We start from the raw sequence: 12,432 nt of genomic DNA, 5'->3' as shown, positions 1-12,432 counted from the left end.
ATTAGTAAAAAAATGTATCTTAGAATACACTCAATTTAATTCACCCAGTTCACATAGGTCTTATATCAGGGGGCATTATTGTGAGAAATTCACAAATATACTTTAGAAATTGAATCATTATGTGTAAATTCAGTGTTTTGTAACAGAAAATAATTATCAAAATTCAATATTTTAAAAGATGTTAAAAACATTAAATCTTAGGCTATTCATAAATTAAGATAATCGATCATAATTTTGCTAATATCTAATGATGAATCATAGAGAAATAATACTTTTCTTCAGAAGGGGTTTTGTGGAAATTTTAGTTATGCGCACTGCCGAGGAGTCCCATAATAGGACGAAACGGCCGTCCAGTGCTTTCAGGTTTTCCATGGTGGTCTAGTTTCAATTGACTCATGATTTCAACTATGAAAATTCTTTTCTTGTAAGGGACTTATCAACTAGATTAACTTGAGTAAAAAAGATCAACTTATGAATTGATATTATAGCATTCTTCACTATATCACACAGTTATGTTAAGCATCATCTAATCAAATGATGTTAATGAAGAAAAATATTAGTAGGATGGTTGGGACAATATGACAAATAGATAAAACAAGGAATCGAAGTGAATGTAAAAAGTCGTTCGATTATATTATGTAATTTTCCTATAATTTAACTACTATTTATATTAATAGTTGATAAAAATCAACTGCTCATATTTAATCGAATATAATTCATTGATATTATGATTCAATGTTTGATGTTACATTATTGATCCGTCAGGGGTTATTTCATTGTTTCGGGTACATTCATGTGTTCTTGTTCATAGTAACCAAATAATAATACTAATCTATAAATTATGTGGTTAATCTTTCTACAGTTGCTAAGTGACAACGCTTCTGATTATCAAACTCATTAAAATATTTTTGATTACGTAACTGTTTACTTTTACGAGTAACTAAAGTGTACGTAAGGCTCCATCCATCAGCGTACTTCAGAAATTAGATTGGTCATTTTAAAATCTATCCATAATGTAGAAATTACTTCCAGATTATTCACCTAAGGTTTCTTTAATATATTCAAAAAAGCCCATAATAATAGTAAGAAGCCTCAAAATGAAAGAATACAGTTATTCATTGATTCAAAGTCCTAAATCATTCTCTGGCTGATGTCAACCCAGTGAATAAAAACTACATTCAAATTGATTAATTTTGATCAACCATATTAACGTCTTGGATACACTGATTTTAGGATACAATAAACCAATTATCACTATGAATAGCTTCTGCTTGGTTTAAACTAGTTTCCCTAATCAATATCTATATATTGACATTTAAAGACTAATACTGTCAGACTAAATATCGATTTTCTCATTTTATTTCCCTTTTTTTCTCTCTATTTTTTTCTTTTTTTTCTACTTTCGTGGATACTAACTAATAGTTAGTATACTTTATTTTCTTCGTTTAAGAAACAGTTTTGATCATTTATTCACCAAATTTCTTTTTTATTTGATATCGTTTTTTCCTGGAGATTTTCTTCTTTACAGAAATGAATTTTCAATTTTTATTTGAAGCCATTTTTGTTTTATTCCCTTTTTTTTTGTTTTTGTTAGCGTCATTAACTTTATTCATTTATACATTCTTACATACATTCATATTGTATATAGATATAGATATATATAAGCACCGACCGCCAAGGAAACAAAATTTTATTCCACTTTAGAATGGATACAGAACAATTTAATTAATTTTTTTTTGAAAAATGATCAATCTATATATTTTATCCCATTTAATTTATGTTCATTTTGTATTTTGGGAATTTATTATTATTATTATTACTGCTTATTATTATTATTGTTTCCATCTTGTTTTCTTATTTCTTACTTTCCTCCCGCCCCCCCCTCATAAAACAAGAAAATTATGATGAGGTATCTGATAGCCTTGAAAAATTTTTTTCTTTTTAGAATAACCATTTATATTCCCCTCTTCATATTCTAGTTTGATTCTGGAAGTGTTATTTTCTTCTATTTAATTATCTTATTTATTCCGACAATAATCAATTTGATTGTGTGCATTGTATCATATATGTGCATAGATATAAACGTAAAGTGTAATAAATGTTTTAAATTACTCTATGCAACTTTGTTTACATCTACTTTACTGTTATGTACTTCATAGTGGTAATGATTGTATGATGAAAGGATGAAAGGGGTTAAATTTATTTCAGGTGGTAGAAGATTTTATTATTGTTATTATTATTATCACTCAGCATGAATAAAATTTTATTTGATTAAGGTGATTTTTATGGAAATTAATTCCTTTTGAAAATAATTTATAGATGAAACTTGGATTAAGTAAGAAAATATCTGGTGAAAGTTAAAAGGTTGTCATCGGTTAACTGGGATAGTTGTATAGGAAGTTGATTGGAAATAAATATAAAGAATGGTTAGTTAACTATAGAAAATATTGACTCAAACATGTATTTGTTTGACTTGATAAATTTTAAAGTTAAAGAATAAAAGTTCAGCTGTAGTCAAAATATACATAACTTTCCAGTGAATGCTTCTTCACTTAACCATTTGACCGTAAAATATAAATTTACAAGACTTTACTTTCAGTAGAAACTAACGTCTTGGATACGTATGTGGATGTTTATTTACACATGTTGCCCCCCGTGGAGGAGCACATGCCACCCACCAGAATCCTCATAGCTATCTCGTGGTTTCCAATCACTATTCGTTCTTTTGATGTCTGCTTTCAACTCTCAACGAAGTGTGTTTGCTGATCTAGCACATTTCCTTTTTTTCAGGATTCCAGGTTATGAATTGCCGCGTGATGAAGTTTGGTCATTTCCACAATGAATGTTCTATCCAACTCCAACGTATTTTGCTAATTTTCTCTTCAAATAGAAGCCGGTTTGTTTTCTGACACAGTGAAATGTTGCTGATAGTATCTAGCCAATCAACATAGGTTACCTTGATGTTCGTATTGAAGTTTCTGACCTTGATGTTGGTTGACAGTTGTTTTGAGTCTCAAGTGATCTTCAAGCGATGGAGTGTGCCCTTGATTTGCTGATCCTCGACTTCACATCTGCATCGAATCCTCCTTGTTATGTAAACGTTTCCACCTCTTCCAGAGATTCTTCATCAAGTGTGATTGGGTTGGTGCTCTCCGTGTCTTATTTTAGGATCTTGCTTATTTTCTCTGCGAATCTTGAAGCATACAAACACAGAGGTTGCTCCTATACTGTCCGTCTTTACCTTTATTTGTTGGTATGCACGGGATAGAAGAGCCTGGTCGTCCACGAACTCCGAATAATCTATCTGCATTCATTTTGTCCATTATATTCCATGCTTTCATTGATATATACGGATCTTCACTAACTACTCGACCGCTACAAGAAAAAAATGAGTGAGATTAGGCACATTCGTCTCAAGCCGCTCTTCACTTCGCAGTGTATTTCATCAGATGGATTCCGTATGGCGTTGAAGATCTCAGAGACACAATAGTGTCGAAGAAAAATTCACAGGGTTTTCCTATCCACTCTGTCACATGATTTCTCATAGTCAAGGAATCCTATGTATAGTGACGAGTTCCATTCAATTGATTATTCAAAGATAAACCGTACTGTCGTGATTTGGTCAGTGTACGACCGATCTTTACTGAATCCAGCCTGTTAATCTCAAAGCTGAGCATCTGCTGAAGCTTTCTTCTGGTTCAGTAATATTGTTGAAAACGCTTCTGGTACTGATAACAGTAAAATTCCTCTATAGTTCTCATACTTGATCAGATCTACTTCTTTGGTATCTTTATGAGGTGTCTTACTTTTCAGTCTGTATTTGTCACTTGTCCCTCGTCTCAAATCATCCTGAATAGGACGTGAAGCATACTTGCGGTTACTTCTATGTTTGACTTGAGTGCTTCAGCTGGTATATTGTCTGGTGCTGCCGCTTTTCCCACTACTGATTTGTCTGATGCCCATTTTGATTTGTCCTATCGTTGGTGGAGTGACATCTATGAGAAGGTCTGTAGGTGCTGCTTCGATATGCGGTGAGTTCAGTGGGGCTGGTTTATTCGAGAGTTCTTCAAAGTGTTGTATTCACCTGTTTCTCTGTTCTTGCTAGTCTTGATAGTTTTTGTACCCAATATTCAACTGGATGACGAATTGTCAGTCAATTGATTTACTATATAGTACACAAGACTTCAGCTTTATCTGTTTCATAATGCTAATTCAGTATGATTACGTATATTAAGTGAGAAGTGATAAATAGTAGAGTGAGAAAGTAATACTGAAAATCTCTCATGAAAGGATGAAAAGAAAATATGTTGCTCTTTCAAAATTCATTCGTGAATATCTTTCCTTCAATTTCAACATACTTAAGACTTCTTCAACAGTGAAACTGCAGAGAACATCTACTCAAAAAAGTCGCTTTGATAAAAAAAATTTGGAGAGTACCATCTCAGCAATTACTCAAATTCTTAGTTTCATATTCAACAAACACTCATTACATAATCGAAGTATATTTGGTGAGACTAATCTAATGAGTTCGTTTCTAACAGACTTAGATTATATTGTTTAGACTGTCTATTCCCATCGCTAATGCTTTCTCATTGTAGAAAACTTTTAACATAAACGTGTTTTACTAAATTGTTTTTCCGTGATTAGTCAGATAGCTTCCTTTATCCTTAATGACACTCATCACAAATATTGTACCAAGTGGGGTGACTAAACATTAAGTTAAGTTGAATGGAATAATATAGACAAAATTTAAAGAAATGAAAACAATAAATGACCTCGAAAAAAAATGTTTAGATACATATTTATCTTGAAGAGGCTGATTGAAAGAAAAGTAAATTAGTTTTCTAACTTATGCCACTTCCCTTGATATGCTTCCGATACTTCGCTCAAGCCTAATTTTCATTTGTCCTTTTTCTTTTTGTTTAATAGATGAGTGAACAACACAAGATTTCCTATATTTGATAATAACAATATGTTATTATTGAAGCAGATATTCTGCCATAATCTAGTTTCTGTTTTTTTTTTAATAATTTTTTCAATAGACATATATGTAAACACATCATTGTCGTAAAATCCCTTTGAGAGTTAACAAATATGAAAATGACTATTATCGTGAATCAATAATAATGATAACTAAAAACAGTCAATCCAGGGAGAAACTGAGTTAGTTTTAACCTCACCTCATTGCACTAGCTATTGACTACCAAGACTCAGAAGCTAAGTGGATAAAATGATGAAGTTTAAAGCGAACAATACTGGGGTCGAGTCCCAGAGTGAACATCAACTCTGAGATGCAGGTGGATCCAACTGACGAGTCCTAAACAGGACGAAACGTGCGTCCTGTATCTCACTGCTACGCATCATCCATCTTTGCCTATAGTGCTTGTGGCTTGAGGCAATATCGAGGCAATCTGTACGTGATGCACAAATGTCAATAAGAGATTGATCAATTATAGTTCTAAGCATCAATAGGAAGGTTTAAACAAAACATGCAAAACGAATTTAAAAATCATGCTAGTTTTCTAACCACTTATTTCATTTTGAGAATAGATATTTAAACTCAGAGTGTAGTCATAATGCAAAACTATTTATGGTGGTCAGGAGTTGAAATTCATAGGTATAAATTATATTTCACTAGTCAAAGTGAAATTACATAATGAACAATGCGTACTCTTGTTGAAATGTAATTGACAATACAACAAAAAATAAATTTAGTAGTATCCATCCGACTATCAGTTGCTTACATCGTGCTATACTGAGCAAATATTACTGTTCAAAGAAGCTTAAGTTTTATATTCCTGAATCCTTTTTCAGATCCTGTAGATTTACACTTTATACCTGAAGTATGTTAATTTTATTAGATAGTTATCCAGGAAGTGACCACATAAAATTTGGTCTTTTATATACTATTTCGTTAAAATCATTTATTGAATTTCGCATTGAATACTTTACGTGCATTGTTATTCACATCTGATCTCTTGAAACTCACTTTTTAATGAGTTCCATTAGAGAATCAATAAGATTTGGGTTTGATTTTTAGAATGTTTTTTTCAAATCCGTACCCACTGTTTTACATATCAAGGATTTCTGAGTAGAAAACGTAAATGCTTGTGGAAACAATATTTATCATAACCTTCATATTAAATGTTATTTGACTAAAGAGGCCATGAGATCATTCAATTTAACTTCAAGAGTATAAGTTATAACGACAAGGTCATCTAAATATATTACTGTCGAAAAGATAAATCTTGGACCATAACAAAGTTATATACCAGTGAAAAATTCGCTCTGATATTACGAGAGAATTTCTTATTAATCATTGATTGAAACTAACCAAAATAAAAGTTATCCTGTTCATAAATTTCCCATTGTTAAGTTGGATATAGTGCAATCATTTGATTCTAGATTCTATGGTTATGGATATATAACAAGTCAATTAGATACCGAAGTGGAGTTTATGAACAACAGAGTTGGTCCCGATCTCCCCAAAGGAACTTACTAGATCTAAGAGCACGTTAGTTGAAATCTGTTAACAATACGAAAATATTAAATAAGCCATCAAATCCACACTCAGCGAACAGCATCAAAACGCTATACATAAGCTTGGAAAAGATGACGCTATGACTATAAGCAAGTCAGACAAAGGATGTGGGCTAGTTCTAATGAGCAAAACAGATTACATTGATAAGATGAACTCAGTTTTGAATAATCAGACTAAATTCCAAAACTCAACAACCTTAAGTATATAAACCTGGGAGCAGAGAATCAACTGACTAATGCGCTTCAATAATTGAAAAATAAGGGAATAAAGACTCCACCCATTAATGATTCCATTGCTGGCCACTATCCGTCTTTGCTTATAATACTGGTGATTTAAGGCAATATCGAGGCAATCCGTGCAGGATGCACATATGCCAATATGAGACTGAATAGTTACAATTCTAAGCATCATTAGGCAGATTCAAACAATCAATACAAAAGGATTTTTTTAATTATTATTTTCCATACTTTTCGTTCATTTTTTGCATTCCCCCTTTTTTTCAAATATGCGCTTCACTATCCAACTATGTGAACGCTTCATTATATAATTTTCTAATTTTAATAAATGTTATTGCAGTATTTACTTTACCATTAACCTACTTCCTATTATAATACACAGATTCAAGCCTATGTAATTCTTATCACGACTAGTACACCTGTCATCGGACTGTCAATTTGTACTTATTTTTATTTATTATGTTTATTTATGTAATCTATTCCACCGTTATCACTGAGTCATAAACTGCTTTGAGATTGATTTAATAATTTCTTATATACGTATAAATATTACTGAATATTAGGACAAAGCCTAATGAAAATCTAATTTTCATAGTTGAAAGCATGAGTCAATTGAAGTTAGATCACCAAGGAAAACCTGGAAGCACTGGACGGCAGTTTCGTCCTATTGTGAGACTCCTCAGTAGTGCACATCTACAGCCGTCCAGTGCTTCCAGGTTTTCCTTGGTGATGTAACTTCAATTAACTCATGCTTTCAACTATGCAAATACTGAAATCTCCACAAAATCCCTTCTGAAAATCTAATTGAAAACAATATTGTTCGCCTATATATATATATATATATATATCTTTAATTGCGTTTTTAATTGGAACAAAACTTTCTCATTTTTCTTATTTCCAAATCATTTTTCAAATTTTTTAACATACTAAAATGAATACAATAATGCCTCGTTTTGAGAAACTATTTATGTAAGATACTATCTCCGTAATATAATTGGAATTCAATTTGAATACATAGATTCTTTAATGGAATGATTCATTTTTTACTCTACATTAAGAGTGCTGTAATGGTGAAGCTGATGAGATTATCACGCAATATATATATATATATATATATATATATATGGGAAACAGTATGCAGGTGAACAGAAAACCGATTAAAAGATATAAGAGAAAATGTTAAAAGACGGTTGTTTGAGAATAAAATGTTTGTTATTAATAATGTTTTATTTGATTGAATATTTATTCCATTAAAATAATGAACAGATCAATATTAGATGATTATTGGATACTTGGAAGTACTACACAATCATTTCGTCCTAGTATGAGACTTCTCAGTATTGAGCGACCATATTGATCATTTCACGACTTTAATGAAACTCAGTAATCTCCATGACTCCGAACTTAATACTTATTATTAAATAACCTTTTGCTAATTTATTAAAGTACTTGAGAAGTCGTAAGTCTTTTTATTTTCTTAGTTTATTAGTTTCAACCAAATATACCAAACAATAATTTTTACTAACCAAATAAAAGTACATTTTACTTAAACCTAGTTTTAACTTAATCATAAAGAAGTGGATAACAACACTTTTTATCTTTCAATTAGAATAAATTGTTCAACTACTAGATTGTAATTCCAATAAATAACATTTGCTATCAGTATGGGGATTTTTGGAGATTGTAGTACTTTTCGATCTAAGCTAGATCACCACTGAAAACCTGGAAGCAGTAGACGGTCGTTTTTTTCGTAGTATGAAAAGCCGTAACCAGTGGAGTTCAATCTGTGTCGGTTATGAGACAGTTATGCATCCCAAACATTTCATGAAGGGTTGTACAAGATCATGAATCGGTTGACCTTAGGCGCTTATATTAAATGCTATCGCATTCACTTTCTGTTAACGTTTTTTGTATACAGACACTATTATTAGCAATGTTAAGCAATGTAAACATTGTTGAACTTGGTATTTTTTGACATTCTTGAGTGATGATTTAATTCCCTGTAACTTTTTTAGGTATAAATAATATTTTCATGCGTAGATGTGTGTGAATTTGAATGTGTATCTGTTCAAAATAAATGAACATATAAGACAGTTTTAAAGTCAAAAGATCACTTAATCAGTTTATATTTGCATAATATGAATTGTTGAGACATTCATTATAATAATGATGCAAAATTCGGTTAGTCGATTTGATAATGGAATTTATGTCATCTTCATGAACTAAAATTTCACAAAATTAAGGAACTGGATATATCATGTACGATTATTGATATTCTTAATCGAGACTAAAGTTGAATAGACATATCTAACAGCTTTTTGTGGAAAATTAATAAATTTACTGTAATGAGTTATGTGTTTCCAAATTATAGTCACCAATTTTACTTAAAAAGAAAGCATTCAGATGAAAAAGTGTGTAAAGACTCCTTACCTCGGAAAAGCGAGAGTAACATATCACGCCATAGAAAATTTTCCGATAAACTAGAGTTATTACTTTCGTGATGGTAATAAATAACTATGAAACAGGTGATAGATAATGTTTGTAGCTCAAGTCGACGACGTCGGAGTTATGTTCTCTGAGCTGGATAGTTTATTTCATCTAGACAACATCATAATTTCCTGGTACTGCGATCAAGTTTCAATATATGGACATATCGAAAATGACCAAGTTTATTAGTTAATAAGCAAAAGTACTAACAAATGCAATAAATAATCAAAGCAAAAATACAGAGATTGATCAGATGGTTATGTATATAAGTCAACCAAATTTTAAGTTTACAGAACAAACTGTTAGTCAATTGTGGAGATCCTAATAGTTCACTTATCTTTAAAATTAATACACCTAAAGATAATAAAAACCTAACAATTCAACCAGCCAGCTCAGAGAACATAAATCCTTCAACTAGTCGAAACTAGCACGTGACATATCTAGTGCATAGTTCTGAATGAATGCTGTTGGTTACCATTTTGTTATCTGATGATTAATTTAAGGTAAATTACCTGATGTTTATTCATACTCCTACTTATTTCTATTTATATTATCCATTTATAACTTATCTGGTAGTTTCGTTACCTCCATACTTTCTATCCAGCAAACGTTTCTATAAATGCACTTAGTATTATTTGTTTGAATCTTACCATTGATGTTAAGGACTACAACTGGTCAGTCTCTTATTGGCATATGTGCATACTATGCGTATTGCCTCGATACAGCTTTATTTCACAAGCATTGTAAGCAAAGATGGATAGTGGCTAGTAGTGGAATCCAGGACGCGCGTTTCGTCCTATTTGGGGCTCGTCAGCTGGACGTGCCTGCATCTCGGATTTGATGTTCACTCTGGGACTCGAACTCAGTACCTTTCGCTTCAAACGCCATCACGTTATCCACTCAGCTAATGAGTTTGAATAGCCACTTGCATGTGCAATGGGGTGAAGTTTGAATTCACTTATTATTACTTGTTTAACTCAGTAGCTGAGTGGATAATGTGATGGCGTTTGAAGCGAAAGTTCCTGGGTTCGAGTCTCGGAGTGAACATCAACTCAGATGCAAGTGCATCCAGCTGACGAGTCCTAAGTAGGACGAAACGCGCGTCCTGGATTCCACTTCTAGCCACTATCCATCTTTGTTTCTTTAAATGATTATAACTTAAATTATGAACATGGTGTATTGTGTATATTTTTTTTTGAGATTCATGAGAATGGCATTTGTAAGCTCTAACAATGTATAAAGTTTAATATGATTAAAAATTAAATTTAACCCATGGAAAATATTGAATTGAAGTAATTTTCTTAAATATGATATGTCAATTAGATGTTAATTAGATTGGTACTATTTTTATGTCTGACAGACATAATGTAATAATTACATAATGTACTTATTATCAGATTACATATGAGTTACCATATATGTTGTATTGTAAATAATGGTATTTCTTTAAGACTAGTTTATTCGTTATTTATAGTTACTACTAAGATCACTATATACCTAGTTGTTAATTAATTCTATACAATTAACAAGTAACAAGAATGTAGATTGTAGTCTTCATATTATTAGGTAGTTTAATGTTCCATCCTGACATAATCCTTCATGAATTTAATTAAATTCCATGTTGGACTTAGTGACCTAATTTTTTTCTCTCTCTATCCCTATGCATATCAGTTGAAAATGATGTGGAGATTTAAATAGATCATGAATAGTTTCGAATATAGATTGACACTATGAAGAAAATAAAATTCAGTGAACACTAATCAGCAAGAGATCTGTGAATCTATACTTGGCAATTAAAATTTATTTTTTTGGTGGTGATTTGAAATAGACATTTTATTATCAGAAGGGGTTTTGTGGAGATTTAGTATTTTCATAGTTGCAAGTGTGAGTCAATTGAGGCTAGATCACCAACGAAAAACTGGAAGCAGTTGCTCAACTTCGTGGTTTGGTTGGAGTTAGACATAAACACCATCGGATGCCGGCTCAGTGGTCTATCGGTCAAGTGCTCAGGAGCGAGACTGGTAGATCCTGGGTTCGAATCTTGCGAGGCGAGGTCGTGGATGCGCACTGCTGAGGAGTCCCACAGTAGGACGAAACGACCGTCCAGTGCTTCCAGGTTTTCCTTGGTGGTCTAACTTCAATTGACTGACGCTTGCAACTATGAAAATAGACATTTTAATTTTGATATTATTCTGTTTCAAGTAATCAGATAATTATTACACCTCAGAGTCAAGGAAACATTTTATGTTCTGGAGTCCGTAGTTTATATCAGGTAGGATTAGTTAGCGATGACATCTACATGTTGCTTCTAATAACTTTTATTCTGTAAAGTTTACAACTATGTCTGCATATCAGCTAACATCAGAACTAAAAAAAAATATATCCCATTATGATTTGGTCACACACGTTTCAATGAAACAGAGATGCTTACCATAAATATTAGATTGATGAACTATGGTTATCATGGGAACATAAATAATGATAACTGACATTAAGCAATTGTTTCTATTCCATCAAGACCTATAATGACTATGTGCACCTACAGAATAACACAAACGGAAATGGATATAAAAACATTCTTTTATGATATAAAGTACATAATATACTGTTAGCATAGGAAATACTAAACTCCGGTGGTCCTATCAGCCTAATCATACATGAATTGATATGAATATATTGAAAATGATTAATGTCTTTCGTATTTCATTGTCTCATTTCTATATATAATATATTTTTTACTTATCCAACCTATCCTATGAGTATAACAAAATTTATGAATTATTCATATCATTTTTAGACATTAGTATGATTAACGATGACGGGGAAAGTGAAGATTTTGAAAGAAAATTGTTTCAGAGGTTATGTTACTGTGTATTCTTAGCGACATTTAGGGGAAGGTATCTATAGTGACATAAAACAAGAAAAAATGGGTTGATCAATAAACTTGTTTAAAATGAATTCATTCTCGAAGCTGCACAAATACATGTAATGGTAGTCAATAAACTATCTACTCCCATTTGGTATTACTCAATACTTTGATGATTTGTAAATTCCTGTATATAACCTATTACTTCTTACTATTCCCTATCATTCTTTCCTGAGTTTTTGAGAAAAAATATTTTGCTATATCGCGGAGAGCACTGAAGGCACTGACTAAGTTGTGTGGTT

General features: G+C 31.8%; 1 protein-coding gene and 1 non-coding gene across 2 annotated transcripts in view; both read right to left on the bottom strand.

Annotated features, from left to right (window-relative positions):
* Positions 1–12,432, bottom strand: part of Smp_128250 (hypothetical protein) — a gene marked incomplete at both ends in the record, with an annotated part of 116,177 nt that overhangs the window by 73,859 nt on the left and 29,886 nt on the right. The window lies entirely within an intron of this gene.
* On the bottom strand, positions 10,109–10,175 carry Smp_tRNA_00833_Pseudo_TTG.1.1. The gene has a single exon. It is a non-coding gene (tRNA).

This window comes from Schistosoma mansoni, chromosome 2, assembly GCF_000237925.1.
Source record: "Schistosoma mansoni strain Puerto Rico chromosome 2, complete genome".
Lineage (NCBI taxonomy): Eukaryota > Metazoa > Platyhelminthes > Trematoda > Strigeidida > Schistosomatidae > Schistosoma > Schistosoma mansoni.
Note: the sequence above shows the minus strand (reverse complement) of the source record. Positions and strands in the feature narration are given on the sequence as shown.